This window comes from Lepeophtheirus salmonis, chromosome 6 (genome assembly GCF_016086655.4).
Source record: "Lepeophtheirus salmonis chromosome 6, UVic_Lsal_1.4, whole genome shotgun sequence".
Classification (NCBI taxonomy): domain Eukaryota; kingdom Metazoa; phylum Arthropoda; class Copepoda; order Siphonostomatoida; family Caligidae; genus Lepeophtheirus; species Lepeophtheirus salmonis.
This window is the reverse complement of record NC_052136.2, coordinates 23,793,959-23,815,637: the sequence shown is the minus strand read 5'-3', so window position 1 is coordinate 23,815,637 and position 21,679 is coordinate 23,793,959.

Below are 21,679 nucleotides of genomic sequence, written 5' to 3'. Positions count from 1 at the left end.
TCTGCTAGTTTGAGAGTCTACAAGCTACAAACTTTTGCTAGTACTTTAATAGACGTACATACATTATTTCTATTATATATAATGATTTATTGTATGTAGTTTCTATTAATTTCAACTAACTTTAATTTATTTGGTTGTTCGTAGTAATTATTATACTTTTTGTTATATTTTCTATATTAATTTATCCAATTGATGTTAGATTACAATAAATGACGATTATATATAACAAAAAAATTGTTAATATAGACAGATTTCTATATCAAAAGCTGCGGCACTCTCATCACCGGATCACCGGACTGTTCACCAATATGGAATGTGGAGTTTTGTAGAGAGCAAGGCCTAAAAGGTCCCACAACCGGAATGTTTATTTCCTGAAGGCCTCTAATGAGTAGAAGCGGGTCGATATGTTCAATGATTACGTCATGAAGGTGTATAAGTATTCAGACCTGGTGTCTATGGTGGCCTCAGAAGGAGTACAATTTGATAAATAAATAGTTCGTAAAATAAGGTATAATTATGATTAAAAAATAATTCTGATAATATAAACGGGTTGTTTTTGATTAAGTTGATTTAAATCTTAATATTAAAAACGATAGGAATTTTTTACGTACACAGTAAATTTTTATGTTTTGGCTTCAAATAAATATAACTCATAATTTCTACGGACAGATATTTTCCTAGTGTATAATATGTGTGTATACATACTTAATCGCATATAACTCAGATAAGACTAAAATTATTTCCCAAAAAAGACGTAGAAAACTTTATTCAAATATCTTAATGGACATAAAGCTTTATTAAAATTGCGTCAAATTTAGTTTCATATATGGCTCATAGAGATATACGAATATTGTTCATACAAATGTAATATATACCAAATTCTAATTCATGCTTCATATGAATAAAAGGGAATATGTAAGGATGGAGAATGGTTTTTTTTATGATTCTATCTAAAGTATTTGTACAACAACGGAGTATAAGCAATGCTATTTTTTCGCTCATGAAGGTCGCAGTATTAAAGATAGTATCAAATAAACTTGCTTTCTGTAAACGACAAAGACATAAAAAGAAAAAACTTTACAACTTATTTTGTGCCTTGCTGTGTCAAAAAATTTATTTTTTGGCTGGGAAAAAATAAAGAACACAAATTTTCTTATCTTTAACCATAAAAATGCGTAGAGGGGTTGGTTGTATTCCATGATAGTTAGTTCATGGAATCGATGCCAAGTACGACGATATAAAAATATTAATCATTTACCGTTTTGTTAACAGATTTCTCTTGGGCATATTAATGTGTTGATTTTGTTTTTAATGATTTTTATGTTCCATTAATATATTGATAATTATGATTACTATAAAGATGTGTTAATATAGTGATTTCTAACTTTAGAAGTGAGATACGTATACATGTAATATGAACAACAAAATCCACCGCTTCTAGTCTATCTATTTTAAATTAACATAAAATAGCTAAGCAGAGATGGTTTTGAGAAGTATACATCTGATTTTAACAAAAGTTTTTTTTTTTTATCAGAGAAAAACCAAATCATTTCTGGTTCCTTGCCATTCTTGACCTCGTTAAACAGCTTAACCGTCTTATTATTCCACGTGGCCTTGGCATTTCAGTGATACCTTGGCCTGTAGTCATTTTATAAGATTATCACTGTAGATCTTCATGTACACATGGAATATTGTTATTTGTATTGGTGTTTTTCCTTACAAAATACCTGTTTGGTTCAACATCAATAATCTTTTACAACTTTTGCTAATTAATTCCTTGGTCTGGACGACCCTTCTGCTGGGCACATTCTTCCTTGTGATAGCTCATTTGCGGTATTTTGTCTTCATAAGGGCATTTATCAACTCTGCATCCCTTCTCATTTCGATCCCTGTCATCTTTGTCAGCATTGCCAGTGCACTGATTGTTGTCCACCAAAATCCTCACAACAGCGCCCTGTTGTTGTGTATTGTGTATATTTGAAAATATACTAGGCTTGATTTTTTTTTTTTTTTGACTCTATGCTTTGTATTTTTTTTTCTATTCCTAATAACTTCTATACATTAATATCAATAAAAATCAAATGTAATATCTATTTTGAACTTCGTAATACGTAGACTACGCCGCTTATAATTAACTTATGAAAATAGTTGAAACGAAAACACATTCTACTTTTGTTTATTTCAAAAAGGAAGCTTTGTCTATAATGGATATACTTTGGTTTTATGGCGTAGAGAAAATGTATCTATGGATATTCTAGTTTGCAAAAAGTCGAAGATTTCAAATTACGTTCAAATACATATCAAGCATGTACATTTTTTTCATTTTCAAATTGAATGAAATAAATATTTGTCAATGTTCACGTTAAATAGAACAAAGTTGACGACGGAGATTAATTATTTTAACTAGATTCAACTTTTTGTTAAGTCACTATGTATCACATACTATTTAGTTATGTCTAAATAATATTTCATTCATTTTAAATACACTTATAAAAAATATGTAAATCAATGTCATTATGTTTTTTATATAGATAAACACAATTATATCCCTACTCCGATTAACAACATACCTACATATTATTAGAGCAAATACTTACACCAGCCTGCCAAATCTTATCATTAACTGATAATTAATCTTTGTCAACAAAACTAATGAATCTAATTTAAGCAGTAAATTAATACTCTGTTCCATTATATAAAAAGTGTTTTTTCTCCTATCGTTTTTCTCCAATTTTGTTTGGGATTGAGTATAAAAAAATTAATTAAAAATACAGGAAAAGAACTTCTGAAGCACACAATTTTTCCCCCTCATATATGTAGTTAGTTAATGGGTGAAACATTAATTATTTGTAGGTTTATAAAAGTAAAAAGAAGTGGTACCAGTATATGGAGATGGGAAACATCTACCCAAATGTATTCCTTCTTAATTCATTTGTGGTTTTTGTGACATTATTTCACTCAAAGATAAGTTCTTGAGTTTAACGTTTTTTATTCCTTTTTGCGATTTACTAAAAAGACTTATTCAAGAAATATTCTAATATATAAATATTATTTATTCTTCTGATTGTTCAGGTTAACTTGATTTAAATTTTAAATCCTGAAAGATAATATTACTTATATACATTTATTTGATTCAAAAATAAATTAATAAATGCACACAATTTTGCGGTACATTATTAAGGATGTGAATATTGTCTACATTGAGGTGCGCGATGATTTAAATAAAGTATATGTTAGTAAGGGTAAAATATGAATGCTTCTTTTAAACTTCAGTTGATGAAGAGAAGTATTAAACACAAAATTGATAAAACTGCTTTTTATTTCTTTGAATCGAAAGTATATATTCAATACTATTCAGTATGTTCCTGAAACATCTAATCACATTAGGAACAATTATGTATTTAGCTAGATAAGGCCTTGCTTAGGATTTATTCATAGATTTAGCAACTTTTAATCGAAAATTAGTGAATGCAATGAACTGCTTAGATGAAAAGTCTTTTCTTTATTTCTCATTTTGGGATTCGGTTTTTTTTACAGTGGGAGGAAATATAAAGTTGTGGTTATCATTTTATACTAGAATTTTGCTATGACAAGTCATGAGAATAGTTTTATGAAAGGAAATGTAATACAAAGATACCTATACTAAAGCAAAGCAAACAAACAGCTAAAAAAAAACAAACACAATTTTCTGTTTCTTCTCCCAAAATATAAGATATATCAGAAATTATCAAAGACAACATTACTATATTGATAACCTTGGAGGCAGAAAGGAAGATATTTTTGTCTTCAAGATCAAAGAATTGATGAAAAAAACTTTGAATGTTATGAAGAGGGTACCAAATGCGACTCAAAAGAAATTATACACTATAAAATTTTATTGATGATAAAACAAGGACGTGGACTTATATTAAAAAATGGCCTGGCATACCTACAAAAATACTTTATGATAAAAGTTTTGCGTTTGTCTCATTTGACATCATAGAAGTTATACTTCACGACGGGAAAACTGATTGTTTGTTTCTTTAACTTCTACATACACCCCATCATACCGGAATTTATTCCAGTATCACCCGGAAGATGCTCATGTGTGAGTTTTTATCTTTATTATTTTAAAATAAATCGAAATTAAACAATATATCAAAAACACTCAGTAGTTGCTCCTTTATTGATCTTTTCTTTTCGACATACTCCATTGCAAGTTCAGTCATTTCCTCCTTTTTTCGTTCACAGTTATGGATAAGATGAAATTGTGTTTGCTCATCTTCTTCACAGAGTTGACATATTTGGCTCAGGGGATTACCCATCTTAAAAATGAGTATATTAAGTATTATCTGGTCACTAACCATAGCTTAGATTTGATGTATCTTGTATTTGTAAACTTTTATTCCTATGTACAGGTCGATGATAAATTCCTTAGATTGGCGGCAGCTATCTAACTGTCTATAGCAGACAGGCTATAAGATAATATAAATATCGTCTTGCCGTTCGTTTTGTCAAATGGAAGAATACATGCGCGATTTCTTATAGCTTCAACTTCAGATAGGAATACTGTTTTTTTATCATAAAGTTCTAATGAACATTCCCCAAACAAAGGGGTAACATTGTGTTAAGGCCCATCCAGCTCCTTTGTAACCATTGATTATCGATCTGTTTGTATGTCTTATATATTCAATACCCTTGTCACTTTGCACCCTCGTCTATATGACCAGACCTGTATATATTGGGACTCTATACCTCGCTAGGTAGACATTTAGGTATTGTAGATGCCCTTTACCTGAATGATAGAATCATTTAGATAGGTTGTCTATTTTTTATCCTAGTCTTGTTGGGTAGGTACATTCACCCAAAAAAGTTTTAGCTAAAATATATTCAGAAATCATCGATTATTTGTCAAAAACAGGATCTAATCAAATACTAATCCCTTCAAAGTTTCTTATTTATATGATGATCTAAAAATTGTACTTTTCTAATACTTCAGATATTTGAAAAATTCGGATATAGTCAACTTTTTAGCTGAAAAACAGGAACTAAATAATTTATTCATTGCAAAAAAGATGTATATCTTGATTCTCAAACTATTTTTGAGGATATACAATATGCAACTATATATTATACATTCGCTTTGTCTCTAAAGATATATCTTTGTTTGGTGACCTATTAAGTACGTCGACAAATATTGACGAAACAAAATAGATTTTTTTTTTTAAATTCTACTCTATTGAATGGGAGAAAGAAAATTGATTAAATCTCTATTTTTACTTTGCATTTACCACTGAGTTAAATAAAAAGTTGGTATTTTACTATAATTGATATGTTATTGTCCATTTTAGATAGCAATCGCGGGGAGAGAAAACAAATATTGTTTTTTCCCCCCTAGTTCTTCTACATTGAATATCATGTACGCACATATGTATTTTAAGCCTTTGTTTGTTGAACTGGGGTATTATACACCTAAGATGCTTCTTATTCCTTTGAATCTTCCTTTTCTCCCCAATACTTTTAACTATACTCTTGAAACATTAAATCAAATTATATGTAATTCTATATTCATCTTGATAATCTCTTGTTACGATAGATAATTATATTTCGTAATTTTCTTAATCCAGATTTAGTGAGTTTAATTAATTGTTTGGCCTAGAAGTCGTTTTTTTGTTAATCCTTTTTAATTCCTAAATTCCTTGAATGAAATGAATTCCCCCGGGATTCTCACCTAATCACCAATTTTCTTCGGAATAGTTTATGCATGAAGTAATTTTTTTTTGTGTAATAAATAAAAACGTTTTACCTATTTAAATATACAGTTTTCTTGTTATTATATTTTATGAACACTTCTAGAGCAAGATAAACAGCCTGCACTCCATTATTGGGTAAGAAACTAGACAAAAATGGCTGAAAACCACTTATGAAAAGGAAAAAATTCAGCAAATACATTACCTTTTATTCCATCAGCAGCAGAAAAACATCCTCTTGCATAAGTTTTTTCTGCAGAAAGACAATCCCCACCTCCATCCACGTCAACACAATTAATATATATTTATATATTATTTTATGACTTAGTATTTGGTATTTACTCGGTACGTATATACAAATACTAATTATTATATATTTATGTGTATATATATATTCTACATTAACTTCGACGAAATATAAAAATATTACAAAGAAAATATGATTAATTTACAAGTGTTTAACATATTTTTTTAATCTAAAATTTGTATATTTTTACATCGATTGTGCTCATACTTTGTTTAAATTTCATTAGGTTTGTTCCAGATTTTAAAGTTGAAATAATGTATTCATGTCTTTGATTATATCCGTACACTTTTTCCCTGCATTTTTCTCAGAATAAAAATGACAAAGATATTTGTTTAACTTCAAATGCTCATTCTTTGCTTCGATAAGGTCTTCATCAGACCAATATTACACTATTGGAGGAACTGATATTAATCTCTTGGATCAATCAATGATATTCATAAAATTATTTGATCCATAATAAATTTAGTTAGGATCCTTGAATTGCATATATGAATCATGTGATATTTTAGCCTTAATACTTGGTTCGATGCAATTTCAAATTCTTCAAAATCATTTTTTTATGTCACTTTAATTGGTCCGTTGGAGTTGCACTGATAAAGTATAAGTAAAAATTATAATATTTACTTTTTGAAGTCCATAAAAACATAATGTATATTTCCTTCTCTAGGAACGACCGAGGCGCGAACCTACGCACATTGAGTTCAAGAAACATATTTCTTCCGAGGGTTTTGTCGTTCCATTTACTAGCTTCGGAATCCTTATTTACCAAAGTTGCAAAAAATATTTTTTCATGGTGAGTAAAGAATGCATATCTACTAGGGCTGTCAAAAAATATTGATATCATAAGATATTGTAATACCTATAATACATACAGTTATTGATATTAATAGAGAATATCGATATGGATTAAAAAGGGTTATTACAAAGAGTTATTGAAAATAAGTGACGACATTTTCATTTTGATGTGCCGTCATTATTTATGAGCCAGCTAACTATGATGATGCTAATTATTAATGTAAAAATACATGAAAATAGACTCCGATTGTTTTTACCATGCAAAATCTAAATCCTAATTATTAACGTAAATAATATACTAGGTGTTTTAAGTGCTTACATATCATTGGAATAAGAAAGTCGTAGGTTCATTTTCCAAATTGAATAATTAATATTTATTCATTACAATTATGGTCTAATCTTTGTTTTTTATATTCGTGGTGACATCGCCCTCGATAGAAATTCCATAGACGCGCCTCCGTTGAATTGCATTAAAGTTCCAAAAAGAAAGATTCAAACAGGACCATATATAAAGAGCGAAGAAACAATATTTATGAGATGACCCAAGAAGAATTCAGTACAATAAGGGATCTTCGAATAATCTATCTCTATTGGAATATTAACTATTGAAAGTTCCATGGTCTAATTTTGTAAATTGTTCGGATTTCTGAGCTCATTCAAAAACAAGAGGGTCTATTTTTTATTGATGTCTTGATACATATACAAGAAACTTAATTAATTATTTGTAAACCTTAATTTTTTAGTACCAAAGAGTTAAAAAAGTTTTGTTCCTTCTATTCAAATTTATTAGCTTTAATATATAGTATAACTTAGCATTATTATAGTTGCTTTTAACATTTTTAGAGTTCAATAAATCGAGTATTTTATTGAAGAAAGTTCTTCTAAAATTTATGACTCTCCTAATTAATAAAACAAACATCTTCTTTTATTTATACATAGCGTACAAATACGTTTGAGAAAAGTAAAGTTATAGTAAATAGCCCATTTTCTGAAAGTATCACCTAATTTCTCAATATTATGTTATAATAATAATTAATTATCAAGAGAACGGCGAATAAGTCCTGGCCTTAAACGAACATCAAGAGCAAGGAGGAAGCCTAATCGATTCAAATATAATGTAACAGATGTAGATATCACAGTTAATTAGGGCTTCAATTGGATTAACTCCTTGTCCGTGTCGGGCATATTAATTTCTATTTTTCATGTATATAAAATAATAATTCTAATTTTAACTGAGATATACATTATTCTTCAATAGAGGTCACTTAAAAATATGAATTTATTTTAGAAAAAAAAGGCAATTTAAGGAAAAGTTTGAAATTTCTTTTATGAAGGAAATTGATATGAATGATTCATGCGTTATATCAATTAAGGAAACTGAAGGAAAGAGTTTTCTTGTACTAGAAGACGAAGCAGACTTGACTTAAGGAGGAATCGACACAATTTCAATGAGGGAGCTATGGATTGAGAATGATAACTTTCTTATTTCCTCGTTATTATGTCTCCTAATGAGACTCATCAAGTTTCAGAAGTGCTCGTAGTCAAAAAGGATTCCATGGAAGATATGGAGTAAAGGGTGTATTCTAGAACATAAAAGCGATCACTAACGAGGTCAGAAGTAACCATCAGAGACCTTGATGCTAAGGGGCATCTGGAGAATGAACGATACTTCCATTAAAGTATATGAAATCTGCTGAGTGAAGCACAAAGAGGCGAGATTTCTTTGAACATAACATTAAGTTGAACAAAGGATCATAAGACGTGTAGCTAGGATATCTAAATAGAAAATATGAACTTCTAGTACCGATGTGTAGATTCAGAACCCATTAAGCGAGGGGAATTTATTTACAGTCACTATATGAGTAGAAATATTAATTGTAGGCAGCAAAATATAGAGCGTAATCAGCGTATACATAACGGATAACTTATAAATAGGGTATCTAATGTTATAATTTATTTATTATTTGTCTAATCAATACTGAAAAGAATGTATTATTATTATGTTACATTTTCACTATTTCCTTAAATAAAACCACTTATGCTAATAAACTCTTATAGAAAACATTTATTTATTATCTCTAATTAATTAATTTGTGTAAAGATATTAGATCTTCATAACTGTAATATTATAATATGGTGACAAGCAATTTAGTTATTTAGAAGAATAAATTTTATAATTGCAATGGCATTCAGATGTACCTGTAGAAGCGTACAAAAGTAAATAAGTAACTTTTTTATCACCTAATCACTTAACAGTTCCCTAGAACTAATTATGAACATAATAATAGAATAGAATACAACTATATTGAGAAAGAGAGTTTAAGATAGCCTTCCCCTTGTTTTCCATCTAAGAGAAACCTACAACTATGATGAAATCAGGGGTGATAATTGGAGTATTCAGAATGTATAATTGTTTATTAGACACAACAGTACGAATTTGATCATATATAAATGAAAATTGAAATGAGTATGATATAGTCTAGCGATTCATGCTGCATGTGATATATGCATCAAGGATCCTGAAGGACTCTTATCAATGAAATATTTATCGTGGAGTAGGAGATAAGCAGAGTTGACTTAAGGAGCCATGGACTCAAGTATTTCAATGAAGGAGCTGTGGATGGAGGATGATAAATCTTTTTGCTTCTTATTGGTTGATTGATCCTATTATTATGTTGCTTTATTAGACTCTTGTAGAAGTATGTGAGGATTTCATAAACGATCTTGAGTAATGGATGTATTCCTGAGAATAAAGACGATGATTAGCAAGGTGAGAAGTAACTATGAGATACTTTGATGTTAAGGGACATCTGCATCATGAACGATTTTTTCATTCAAGAAGATGAGATCCAGCAAGTGAAGCACAAAAAGGGGAGACCCCTTGACTGAGTATAACTTGAAGTTGAAGAGAAGATCTGAAATGAGAAGGCGTATTCCAACTTGCTCAAATATCCCCTTGGGAAAATATGAATTCATTGGAAGACGAAGGATGAGTAGATGCGGATCTGAATATACCAATGCTCCAATTTTGAAGAGATCCATAAAAATCCTCATGAATTAAATTTCTAGATACAAAGTTCCAAAATTTCCCCTTCCCATTAATCCCAATAATTTGAGTAAATACTTTTACAGCTAATAATTATGACGTCACAGTCAATTATAGTTGTTCAATTGACTATCAGATATAAGTTGTAGTCATATACGATATATCAATAGACAATAATAAAATTCTTACGCTAAGAAATTTTCGCCCTGCGTATTGAATGATTCTTTATCTTTTAATATTAGTACAGAATTTATACAATACACTTATTGTTACAGCCCTAATACCTACGTAGTACTTTTCATACCATAGGAAACATATTTTCATCAATATCCCTGGATAGTGAAATTTGTAGCTCAAAATATTGCAAACCTTTTAAACAATGTAGTTGAAATTTAGTTGATAACTACTTTAGATCGTTGTAGTTAAGGATAAATCTTAAAATTTTAAAGATATTTTTGTTAGTTTATTATCTTATATAAAAAATCTCAAAATATAGTAGCTTTTCCACGCAATATTTCTTGTAACTTAATAGGCAATCAGGAAGCAAGAAAAATATGAATATCATGAAGTTAGTGTAAGTTTTTACTCAGTCCACCAAAAAGTATTTATATTCATTTATTTTATCATTACTGCAACAGCTTTAAATGAATAATTGACATTTTTGTTTATTTCATGGATTCCATATATTTTTTATTGGTCCGTCCCTAATACTTAGTCCTTGCTGTTCAACTCATATTTTGACTCAAATTTTAATTAATTCATATGCAGTTGACACATTAACCCTTAATGTGGCCATTGAAGGGGAATTTCTATCATCCTTACTGTTTATTTGTGTTATAACCAATACAAAAGAAAAAAAATATTGATTTTAAGCACTTATGAGCTTCTAGTAGAGATAGTATTTTTCTCGTCTGACCATCTCATGTTCCACTTCTTGATGAAACATGATTAACATATGTATGTTGGACAGAAGATTAACATGATTGTATTTCTATTTTGTTTTTCAATTTAAAAAAAGAATGAGAAAACTTATGACCGCTAACTTTAATTCCTAATTTCAATTCATGAATGTTACAAGTTCCAATCATGTATCATTGATGTGAATAAAATTAATAAAGTTAAATCAATTTTATTACAGTCTACCCTGAATAATGACTATATACTCCTTTTTTTCTGTGCAAAATATATTTTTTCATCAGAAGCTTTAATTGCTTCCGATCATTCTATTCCACATTTTTAAGCATTTTTGTAAGGTCTATCTTACTATTAAAACTAAGAATTTTTATTTTCAATATTTCCTCTTTTGAGAATTTGCGATTAGTGTATCTGTAATTCTGTCTTTCTCTTTTAACTTTAGGGCTATCAAAGGTATTTGAAGATACCATTAATAAAATTTTCTATTACAAAAAATTACAAATAGGGGTACTGCTATTACTAATAACCAGAATCTGCTTGCCAGTATTATAAAATAAGGTTAATTATATACAAAAAGAATGCAAAAAGACAAAAGAGGGATGTAGAAAGATACAAAGAGAAGGATATATATATATATAGAGAGAGAGAGGGTGGGGAAATAATGTTTTATTTCAGTCAAAAACAGGCTCAATTTAAGACTGATCTGTTCGACCATTTTGGATTCCTGGTGTGATAACACAAAAACAATAGCTTCGAAATATATATGAGAGATGATAAAAAAACCAGAAATTTCAGAAAAGCTTAAGAAATTTGAAGCCCCCCATCCGTTAGGAAAAAGGGACAAGCAACGCCACTATAGAGAAGTATCATTTTTTTAAAAATCTTTACCATTTAGTATCTCTTATTGTATTATATAAAAGACACATATTATTTAAATTATGTCATGCATATTGTACATGTAATTAGGAAAGCATTAGAAAGCCCCTCTCTCCATATATACAAATATTTTTTTAATTATTCAATATTAGAGCTATAATGACCAAATGACAGAAAGTACACACATTTATATACCTATATTCAGCTCCAAAAAGTCAATACATTGACAGGAGAAAAATACAACAACATTGTACTTTGCATGTTCACGTTTGTTCATAGTGTATAAATAAAATATATCTCCTGACACGTAAGTTTTATTTGTATGGATAAGTAGATTTGTCATTTAGATATGCATGAATATGGGCACATAACGGTGCATCTATACAAAAAGTAGGTAAGAGTCCAGATAATATCTGTACCAGTGGACTCGTTGAATATTTTCAGTTGTAATCTGGCTTCATTGAGTTTTACAAGATAAATTGGGTTGCAGAGGAAAACAGATGCATATTAGTAAAAAAAAAATGTTAATTCAATTCCAAATTGGTTGCATTCGACATTAAATGTAATTAAATTAGTATTATATCGCAGAAAAGTCGATTTTTCCGCTCTTCAAGCTTGTATGAGCTATGCAAATTATCTCCTTACAGAGGCTGAGAAATAGTTTACGTATGAAGCCGTGGCAATAACAGTGTCGGTATTAAGATTCCCATCAAATAATGTTTCCAGTTCAAAAAGGAAAAAAAAACTTGACGTTGTCTGAAGGATTATCCATATTTAAAAACTCTATATTACACTTGTTGAGAACCCGTAAAGGAAGACTCAGTGAACAGATGACTTTTTCACACACAAGCTTCCAATGTTAATTTTTATTATCACGCAGAAAACGTGAAAATTCAATTCTGTATTTAGCCAACGTTTATAAGATTATCTTTTTGTTTTTTCTCCTATAAGGCGTGGAGCTTTATTATTTCTTAGATCAAGTAAAAATACTAAAATATGAGAGATTGGCAAACATCCATACAAACTTTCCTTTATATAACAAGTACCGGAGGTCCATTAAAATCTTAACACTTCTAATTCAATAATTAATGAAGGTCGAATGATGGTACTTTATTCATAGTTCGATATATTAATGAATAAACAATTGATTTCATATGAAAGCAAACCTAAGCTCTTAACTTACATACAAGTCAAGAAAATGACAGTTGAACTTGATTACCGTATTGCCGTCAGAAAGTCCGTAACATTGGAGAGGAAGAAAAATACTGTCAAAAAGGAAAAAACTGGACCCAAAGGCGTGAAAGAATACAGCCTATTTCAATCCCTGCTGGTACTTAATCCTTGACATTTACAATTTAAAAAAATATTTGGATAATAATGTTAATTCAATTATTTGCTGTTATGCAGACAACTGATAAGTCATCAGTTATTACGTACCCCACATTTTTACTTAGATACTCTACTGTTATAACCAAGAAGAGAATACGATAGGATAAAATAATAATAGTAAGAAATGTATAGTGATAATTAATGATCAAAGCTTTGTCTACTTTGAAAAGTAGAAAAATGTTTATATTTTATTTACAAAAAGTATTGCACCCTTTAATTAATACTCAATTGTGCAACCTTTAATTCTGACAACTTTAACTAATCTTTTATTATAATTTACAATTAAGTTCAAACAAATAGTAGTAGGAATATTTTACCATTTTTCAATACTAAATGACTCGAGTACTTCGATGTTTTTGGGTTTTCTTTTGTGAACCCTTTTTTTTTTAAATAGGTCTGGATTGAACGAAGACCAGTCCAAAACCTTAGTCTTACTCCCTTAAAGAAACGAGGAAGCACATTTGTTGAAATACATTGGGTCATTGTCCTGATGGAACTTTTTGCAGATAATTCTAAATTTTTCGCTAAAATATTGACATAATCCTTTTTTTTCATTTTTCAACTCACTCCGACAAGCCTTCCAGTAACTTTGAAAGAAAATCAGCTCCAACGCATGATTGATCCACCACCATGTTTAATGTTTGCTGTGATATGAGGAAAGAAGACCTCTCGAGATTTCTTCCAAACGAACTGGGTAGAGCTGTGACCAAAAAGCTCGATTGTTGTTTCATCTGACCACAATACTGTTGGGCAGAAGGTTATATCATTCTCCAAGTGTTATTTGGCAAAGTTCGTGAAATAAAAATTCCATTCTGCTCTAAATTATCTAAAATCACATTGGTATTTGTTCTCGGGTTCATTTTGACTTTCCTAATTACTTTTTTTTTGCAAATGAGGAGATAGTTTTGATGGCCGACCAGTTCTTTTAGGTTTACAAACTTCTCTGTATTTCTAGATTATATTGCAACTAGTATATTAGTTGATTTAGAAACATAAAATTTTGTAGAAATCGATTTGTATCCACAGAAATGCTTAAAAATCGAACAATCTTCTCTGGACTTGAACACAATGTTCTTGTATCTTGGCCATACTACTAAATACTACTTAAACTACTAAACTGAGGTAGTTTATGACATCAAAAAATAAACTCAATGGAGGGTTTTAAAGTAATCAGATTAAAGAAACTCTCGACTCTCCTGATCCTTTTTTAATGAGTTAAAGCATATTAAAAGTAATATTCTAGAATTCGATGAAAAAAATACAGCAAATATTAAGACCTGACTATCAAAATAGCCAAAGCTTTTGAGTGTGCTACTACTTTTGCCATACTTGTGTCTTAATAAGCTAAGAAACCTTGACGAAAAGCTATCTACAAAACATCTTTTAGTATTTTTTTAATAAGCATTTATTATAAGCATTAATTATTTCGGCCAAATATACAACTCGGAATATTAAAATATCATAGGAAAAAAAGAAAAATATATGGGTTGCCATTACATATGCGCATGATTGTAGATATACATAGATGGAACCCAAAATCTTTTGAGTTCTGCGTTCTCACTAATCAATAGAGAAATAGGGTACTAATTTGAGAGTGATAATCTGGATGTAGCTTTTTGAAATTTTTTGTGCCTATAAGTTTTAAATGGAACTAAGATAAGTTTAATATTATATTATATATACAAAATTACGTATATATATAAATACAAAAATATAACATATAATAATTATTGGTCGAATGGTCCTGGAATAAGTTGATACACTTATTTAACTAACATGTATTTTGATAAATATAACAAACTGAGTTATAGAAGTTGTCTTGAATAGAAAGAATATAGGCTAACTAATTGAAACTAATAACCCCAAAGGCTGGTGTAAACGTTTTTTCTCCAATAAACGAAGGAATATTCCATTTCAATGCAGATTCTTTGGTATATTAATCGATAAGTCTTTGTACTTAGTTATATTCTGTACTATGAATCAGGGGTATTGTTAGCTTACATTATTATTATTTTTTTTTAACCATAAAAATTTATTAACACTGATATTTAATCTGTATAAATCAAAAATAGAGTTTGTGAAACAGTATGGGTACCCATACTGTTTAACTAGGAGACTGTAATAATGCATGTGTTCCTCTTTTGAGCCTGGTAAGGCTAAAACAGGGGTCCCGATTTTCGGGGAGGGAACCTTATTCTATACCCAAAACACATTTTTTTTTTTTTGAGCTGAAGAAGAATAGATAAGGGGTTGAATGATGAATAAAAAAGTTATTGGCGTCTCAAACAAGAAATATACAAATACCGACCCTTTCTAAATTTATTCAAAATTGTAAAAGTTATTGGTAAAATAAGATTAGGTGAGAATTGCACTTTTTTTTTAGATGCAAAAAAAAAATAAAATAATATTAGTAGTTTTCAATGGAATAAAGGATTTTTATAGAAAATAAAATTGTAGAAATATGTTTCGAAATTCGTTTGCATATAAATTCTAATTATAAAAATTGAACTTTAAATAAATGTTTGTGATTTTCTGAATAATTTTTCTCTTTTTTTCATCAAATGTCAATTTTTAAGAGTAAATGCCTTAAAATGATACATTTTGAAATAAAAAAAATATACTCTAACATAAAAAAATTGTATTTTCAATTTCTGAAACATTTTCTTTCATAATTTTTGCAATATTTGCAAAAATGAACCAGTTATCTCGGTTATTTTTTCGAAGCGTTATTTTCCTTACTTTTTCTGTTTTTGCAAGTACAATTTTTTAAAATTATATTTGTGTTGTTCTTTACAAGGCAAATAAATGATATTTTTTCTACTTTTTTCGCAAATTTAGTAGTAAAAGTTTTTCAATTTTCTTCACAAATTTTGACTTATAATTTTTTTCAAGAATAAAAAAATTAAGTTTTTATCTTTACAAATTTGTTGATGCATATGAAATATAGTGGTATGTTATTTAATGTTTATAACAGAATATATATATTTTTTTGAATTTATATTAATAGTACTAATATTATAAGAAGTAATTATTAGGTATTTTGGGGGGTTGCTATAGTGAGAATTTTTGGATTACCTTTTTGAACCAGATCGATATAGTGTGATTAGTATGTGTAGTATAATGTATAGATCCTAAAAAGAAGAGGGTTGAAATAAAAAGTAAAGAAAACTCTTTCTATAAATTATGTTCAGGATTCACATAACCTCGATCAAAAAATATAAAATATAAATACCCTTACAAGACGATTTGGGTTATGTATTTATGTTTTAATATAATTTTATAGTTTTTCCGAGTATAATTTTAATTCAGGTACAATGAACTATGCTTTTAATCAATAATTTATGTTTCTGGTTTATTCTAATGAAAATAAGTTTTCCTGTCCGCAACGTTGTCTTGTATTAAATTACATTAGATAAATCTTACTCAAATAACGCATATATAGAATTTTAGACAAATCAGAATTTGAGATAAGAAAAACATTTTTGATTTATATCAAATAAAATTATAATTATCGGGATCTTACTCGAAAACAAAGAAATTATAATTATTAGTATGTATAGTATATAGAAGTTTTTTCTGAATAACTTTATATTTTTTTTAAACTATTTCAATTTGATTTCCTGCTCCTTCCTTTGCCCAAGGCAACACCATGTATCCCTTTGATAGTTACTTGTAAAAATAGGTTTATTTTATATACATACTGGCAGAGAGTCCCCTTTTTGAAGGGCTGAATAGAAGGGAATGTAAACAAATTATGAAGTAAGAAGAAAAGAGAGATAGAGAAGGATATAGAAAAAGACAGAGGTAGAAGAGAAGGTGTGGAAAACCAGAGAGAGAGAGTGATATAGAAAAAAGGAACATGGATTATGTTTTTTTTTTTTTTTTCAGTCAAAAATAGCATCTTAGTAACCAGAGAGGCCCAAAAATAGCATTAGGAACATGCTTGGTTATTTTATTCGTTTACTTACAAAATTTCAGACTGATCTGTTTGGACCATTCTGGATTTTGTTTTAACAATAAAAATAGGCTTTTATCATATATAAGATATGATATATATATTGTTATTTTTGGGAGGGCTTCCAAAACTTTTAGGGAGGCTCCCAGAGACGCCCCAGCTATGAATTATGCTTTGCCTAAGAAAACAACTTTGTAATAATTCCCATATTTGGGAATGAAGACCAGGAAAGGTCACTAAGAGTATGTATGTACCCAGGCCGTATTCTATTGGGAGTCTGCTATTCTTAAAGCTAAAGTTATGGAAATAATTTGCAATGCTATGTTGATCCGTTGGTACTTTTCTTCTGTAAAGATTCCATAATTATGTTGATAAAAGTATCTTGTTACAATAATTATTTCAAGTACGGGGAAAATTAAATTACCGTCTCTGTTTGTTCGGTGTTGGTATTTTCAAACCTGTTGTTTTTGTATTTTTATACTCCATTTTTTCTCTTTTATTTTTTGTTGTCTGTGTATATAGAAGCGCAGTAATAGAGGGTGACAATTAAATTTTGTCGAGTTTCAATTTCCCACTCTTTTTCATTCACTGCTTAATTTGTTCTTGTTAATCCAAAATGATCAAAATAAATGGTTGCTTCGCTACTGTTTACATTACATTCTCGTTAAAAAATTATTTGAAGAAGTTTTGACAGTTGTTGTTACTTACTGCTGTAAAAAGTGAAAAATTTCTTAGCATATTTACCTTCTTCCATAGCCATGTCTCCTCGATCGAAGGTCAGGGTGGCGGCTGTAGCCAACCCACTTGGTGGTGCAACCTAGAAAGCTATTGTTACTGAATTTTTGGTCAGGTTAAGGTCTGTTCAGATATGGTGGGCAGCTCACCTGTGAGAAAAGAGATAAGAAGACATGGCAAATCTAGGTCATCCCCCTTCAATCTCCGCAATTGCCAAGTAAGTCATCACATTAATTCTTAGGAAAAGACGCCAATCCACGCAACAACTGTCAGCAAGGGTGACTACAAAGGGTTACATGGTGTCTAAAGAGACTGTAAGAAAATACTAAAAGATATCCGTTGGTGCAAAGCCCTACAAGCAGGCTTACATGCCCCTATTGATAGACAAATTGAAGAAAATGAGGATTAACATTGCCAAGGACAAGGTCGAGTAGAGTCTGGATGACAAAAACGTATTGTCTGGTCATATAAAAGCTTCTTTCAAATCATGAGCTCAAGAAATTTGAGAAACGAACGTGTATGGGGCAAGAAAAAGAATATTGTTACATATGTACCAACTGTGAAGCACCCTCTAAAAACCATGGTCTGGAGTACTTTTGGGGCTCTGGAAGTGAGTGATGTTCATATCGTGTACTGCAACAAGAAGATTTATAGTGTTTACTATCAGACCAAGATTCTTGAGAAGTTTTCTCTTCCTCCTATGACTCGTTCGAGCTCCAGCGGAATAATTCTGACCCGAAAATTGTTCGATAGCCTTCTGAGGCTATCTTATGTAAGATAATGCTGCATTTCATACTTCAAAATCTACTCAAAAGTGGTGTTCTGAGTATCTACCTGGCTTTTGGAAGAAACAACAATAACTTAGGAACAGTCCAGACTTGTATTCAATCAAAATATGCGGGCATCATGAATGATATGTGTAACAGTCTGCCCCCTTGCACATCAAAGGGGAAGCTAATCAAACAGGTAAAATCTGTATGGAAAACTTTTGATCCAAGAGTCCTGGAGAATTTTGCTACCGACATGCCCAGGAGGATGAGTGAAGTCATAAAGAATAAAGAAGGATTCTTGCATTGATGTGCCGCCTTTCCATGCCTTGTTGTTTATGAAACATACTGCTTTTTCCAACCCGACAATCTTAAATTGGCACCCTCAATATTGGCATTGTTTGATTGTGATATTTATGTTAATTGTTATTATTTATTACGGGTATGACGTTATTATTGTTAGATTAAAATGGTAAACATCATTAAGAGAAAGGTGCATATTTGCTAGTAAAACCCCATGTAAAATAAGATCACTCAAAAAATAGGAAATCGAACTAAAATCCTTGGATATTCATTTTTTTTTTTAATAAATATTTTTTAAGTCAAACATGGAACATTATTCTATTATATAACCTATGATATTCCTTATCCCATTGAATGCTAAATAAGTTATTGGTATCTAAATAAGTTCGTCGTTTATCATAATTGTTCAGCCTAAGAATGAAAAAAGGGTTCTTTATAATAATGAAAAATCTTTCTACAACAGTTTTATTCATTTATTTTTCGATATAAAATGTCCCATGTTTCAATTTTTTCATTCATGTATCAATTATATTTATAAAATTACCACTAGTTCAGTAAATATGTGGTTTGCGACAGTAACTAGAAATAAAAAAGAACACTTTATATCTAAGAAACCGATAAATTATATGATATGTAGATGGAAAATAGATTTTTACACTGCATATTAAAAATTGCATCTACCATTCTAATATTTTGTTTAAATTATGTAAGGGTTAGCCATTAGTTATCGTATAATTTGAAGTAAAAATAGAATATTTGAATTTAAGGTAATATTTCGTTAAAATGCACTAACTATAATAACAATGGGAATGGATTTTAAATTATGTAGATGTGGTTCTAAGTTCAAAGAATATTAGAAGTTTAATAAGTCTTCTCTAGGGTAAAAATGTTTGCAGGCTATGATTTTTTAAGCTTCAATCCTGTATTTTGTGTCGTTTTACCAATCATGGTAAATTCATCACCAATTTGACCTACAAATGACTGCTTTTGCATGACAAATTTTTTGAAATCCCTAACTTTGTAGACTTATAGAGTATACAATCTACTAAGACCGTCATTTATATTAAAAAGATAGATAGTGGCCAAGACTTTAATATAAAACTGTCTGTTACGTTGTTTCTTTCATAACTTTTGTGTAATAGTGGTCTAAAAAATATATCTCAAGTGACCGAAATGATTTAAAAATTCACCTTTTTTGATAAATGCCTGGCTTTAGATACCCATATCTACTAATAAGAAAGGCCTAAAGGCTTGATTTTTCTATCATTTTATTGGTAATTTAGTAAAACTTAAATTGATACCTCATTTATACTATTTCTTGTACATAAACATTAAAAAAAAAAAAATGACCTTAACTACCTAATTTTATTGACGTGTTAAAAAATACCGTCCGCCATTAATATAGATGATACATAAAAATATTAGGAGCAACATACTTGAAAATTTAATTGTTTTTACCTTAAATAGTATCCTGTAGGCTGATAAGAAAAATTTTCTTTTAGGAGGTTTAATACTTCCAAATTTTTTTTTACGATTAATGCAATACATTTTTTTTGATAATTTATAATTTATGCCAAAAATACAGAATGAATAATATTTGTGAAAAGTTACTTGATTATGCTCAAGATATACTTCTTCCTGGAAATGATAGCCAATTTGAAGTTAAGTAGTTAATATTTCCGATTTTTTTTTTTTTTTTTTTACAAAGCAACAGAAACTCAATTTTTTGGCAAAATATCCACGTTTTAGAACGCGTGATATTGCGCAATCACATGAAGAGCAGCTACTTGATATTGACTCAATCAAGGTCCAATTTGTCTTTGAACAACTACAGGTTCTTAAAACTACAACTGTTTGACTTAATGATTGGTTTATAGAACTTGAAAATGATGAAAAATATTTTTATTATATTAGACATACCTTTTCAAAATTAATACAAATAATAATTTAAGAGTATTTTTTATTAGACTCGCATTCTGGATCACCCTGTAGATGTTTTTCTATTGATTTTGATATGTCTCAAACGTGATAAAGTGATGTAATGATGAAAGTAATGTATATAATATATTACAGTTTTACATGAATAAAAAAATAATAGAATAACGAAGGTAGGCCAGAGTTCTCTATTATTCTTTTGGAGGGATATGCTCTCACTACAACAAGCTAAATTAGAATGATAACAATCTGAAAATACAATAATTTACGCTATAAAGTGCAAAAATCCCGTCTAAAGTTGAGATATATATCTTATTTTGTTCTACAGAATGCATTTTTTATGTTATGTGAAATCTTGACATTTCAAAATTTTAATGGACTCTAACTGTGACCATATATAATCTTCTTACCAAGTTTGATCTAAATCAATCCATAACTTTTGCTGTAATCCTATTGACTAACAGAGGCAAAAACATGACCTCCGTTCATCTTTGTTGTGTCTATAAAAAAAATGAAAACTGTGAACCTGTTTTCTTTTTTGCATCATTAAACTTTATTTTTCTCTGCAAAAGTAACATCCCGAGTCGTATTTATCCAAACAATACTCTATACATGCAAAATTCACTTTTTCCCCATCTTTTCTTTTTTTGACCAATTAAGGACTATTATTTGGAATAGAATACCTTAATTAAGGCGTCAAAGCTTAATACAGATAAATGTTATAGTTAACATTTGTTAAAGTATTGAATTAAATTTGTACTTTATTTTTGACAAAATTGGTTATTTTTGATTTTTTTTTTGATAACAAAGGTTTTTTTTTTCTTTGACAGCTATTTAATTATAATAAAGTTGTTAATATTAATTAAAAGATGTAATTTTGGATACATCAGGTAAATGGATTTCCTCTGATTCACTAACGAACATACT